The sequence below is a fragment of the Colobus angolensis genome, unplaced genomic scaffold (genome assembly GCF_000951035.1).
Source record: "Colobus angolensis palliatus isolate OR3802 unplaced genomic scaffold, Cang.pa_1.0 Scaffold6, whole genome shotgun sequence".
NCBI classification, from domain to species: domain Eukaryota; kingdom Metazoa; phylum Chordata; class Mammalia; order Primates; family Cercopithecidae; genus Colobus; species Colobus angolensis.
The window spans coordinates 19187166-19189769 of record NW_012119598.1 but is presented as its reverse complement, the minus strand read 5'-3'; the positions used below and the strand labels follow the sequence as shown (position 1 = coordinate 19189769).

Below are 2604 nucleotides of genomic sequence, written 5' to 3'. Positions count from 1 at the left end.
CAGCCTGGGCAACAGAGCGAGACTCCATCTAAAAAAAAAATACTATCTACCTATAATTGTTATACCCAAAGAAGGCTTTTTGGACTCTATTTTAAACAGGCCATCCACTCTAACAAATTTCTCCATAGACACATATAAATATGAATTCTTATATATGTAAATATACAAATCTCTACATTTATATATAAAATATACCTGACATTATTCACAACATGAACCACAAATATAGTATATGTAAATATATAATATAGTATTTGTAAATGTATAGCATGTGTAAGTATTATAGCAAAAATATCTGAAGTCAAATGTGGGGTTTAGGAACATAAATGAATCAGCCTAGGTTCATGCAACATTTGACCCTGTCACCTGGGAAGGTGTGCATTCTCAAAAGAAAGTATAGTTTCCTGAAATTTCATCAAACATTTAAATCTAACTGAATACTAGAAAATAATACTTAATGCAACAAAGAATTCAAGAAATAGTTAACAAGGAAATGAAAACATGAGTTATAAAAGCTATTATTAAATCTGAAGGTTTTTACGATAGTATATTTTCAACTTTAATTATACAATTGAGGGTTATATGAATCCATTATAAGAATTTTTGACACTTAATGTAATTTATATATTTCCACTTGCTGGGTCCTTAGGTCTTAAAATGAAGAAAAAGCTTTTCAGTATATTAAAATGTTTTCCTTTTTGATTTTTCAAATTAATAAACACACCTAAATATAATCAATTGGTTTCATGCTCAACATTATACACATATTTCTAATTTTTAATTCAAGCATTTAAAATTTGGCTTTGGTTTTCTTTTAATGTGATAAAAGAAAAAAGTGGGTTTTTTTGGTAAATATATAAGTGGATATATCAATATGCAGATTTCATTATAATTCCTAGGTTTTTCTCAAGCAGCTTATTCAAAAAGTTTTTTTTTTTTTTTCTTTCTTGAGACGGAGTCTTCCTCCGTGGCTCAGGCTGGACTGCAGTGGCGCCATCTCGGCTCACTACAACCTCCACCCCACCAGGTTCACGCGATTCTTCTGCCTCAGCCTCCCGAGTAGCTGGGATTACAGGTGTGTGCCACCACATCCGGCTAATTTTTGTATTTTTAGTAGAGACCAGGTTTTGCCACCTTGGCCAGGCTGGTCTTGAAGTACTCCTGACCTCAACTGATCGCCCACCTCGGCCTCCCAAAATGCTGGGATTACAGGCGTGAGCCACGGCACCCGGCCTCAAAAAGATGTTTAAGAAACACACAGAATTCATACAAATATGAATCAAAAGGACCAATCTAAAATACAAATTCATAGTGGAGTCAGTACAACTTCTAAAAATAGGACAAACTACTAGAAACTTCTTCAGAGACAACAGAAACAGTAATTTTCCTTTGGGACACTTAAAATAAGGGGGACTAGAACCTGATTACTCCCACACCAATCAAATCTTCAGAAATAGGGATCCAGTACAATTCAATATTCAACATGCAGTTCAATGATTCAATATTAAATCCCCAATTGCCTAGATATCTTTTGTTGGCTCTCCCTGCAAGACAATTAATTATTGATGGTAATTTTCTCATGTACCTCCTGAAGAAGCCTTCCCTCCCACTCGCCTTTCTGCCACTAAAATAGATTTAAAAACACAAAACAAAACTGGCCAAAGACTTGAGTTATGTGTGTATACGTGGTGTGGAGGATTCCCCAACTGGAGTGGACTGGGGAGTCCTCCAGGCTCACCCAAGGGAAGACTGGGCCTCTATGTGGCTGGTTTCCACATCACTGAACCCCAACTTTCTACAGCTGGGTCGCCCTCTTCCTTCCTCTTTCACCTGTCAGCTGCCCGGCCGTTGACTAACAGCTACCCTAATCGGGCCACCCCTCCTCCAGATCTCCAATCCCAGAGGAGTTACCCCAGCAACCTGGCAATGCTCATCAAGTCTCAATGCGTGGAGGCTGTGCTAGAGGATTACTACAACACCTGCAAGGCTGTGCGGGCTCCGGGCCGCACCCTACCGGCCGGGAAGAACGAGCGAGGGAGTTCCTACTCCAGGACCGTGGGGTTCTCCCGCGGCTCTCACAGTCCCCAGGAGGGAGCCCCAAACTCCCGGTGCCAGCTGCAGCCGCCTCGCTTTCCGAGAAGCTTTCGGAAGCTTTTCGAAGTCGGAGAAGCAAGTGCCCCGGGGCTCACCTTTTCGCTGAAGAGGTGCCGGGAGTCTCGGGGAAAAGGCACCGCTGTACAGAAAGGAAACATTGTAGGGGGGTTAGGAGACCGGCAACATCGCGACGAATCTGGCGACCCCACTGCCCCAACACCCGAGCCCGGGAATTCCCCCTTCTTCAGACAGATACCCACCCCGCACCCTCTTTTAATCCGGGGTAGGAGGTATCCGTCACTGGGGCACCCGCCCACCTCCCACTACGGCGAGGGGCGCTGCACAGGGGGAGAGGGAGGGCTTGCACCCCAACGAAGCTGCTTTATGCAACGCTGTCACCCGAAATTCGCCACGGCCCCCACGCACGCCCCCGGAGTGGGGAGTCTCCCACCTCTGAGAGCCAGCGAGGCGGTGCGCGCCGCCCTGGACTGCAGGCGCCTCTCCGGAGCC

General features: G+C 44.2%; 1 protein-coding gene across 2 annotated transcripts in view; it reads right to left on the bottom strand.

The window, feature by feature from the left end:
• The window catches only part of KDM1B (lysine (K)-specific demethylase 1B), a 68968-nt gene extending 66370 nt beyond the window's left edge, over positions 1-2598 (bottom strand). For both annotated transcript variants that reach the window (XM_011962751.1, XM_011962752.1), the window contains exons 1-2: positions 2546-2598; positions 2190-2233 (exon numbers count right to left, since the gene is read on the bottom strand). The gene's annotated coding sequence lies outside the window, so the exon portion shown is untranslated. The remainder of the gene's footprint in view (positions 1-2189; positions 2234-2545) is intronic.
• Positions 2599-2604: the final 6 nt, after the last annotated feature.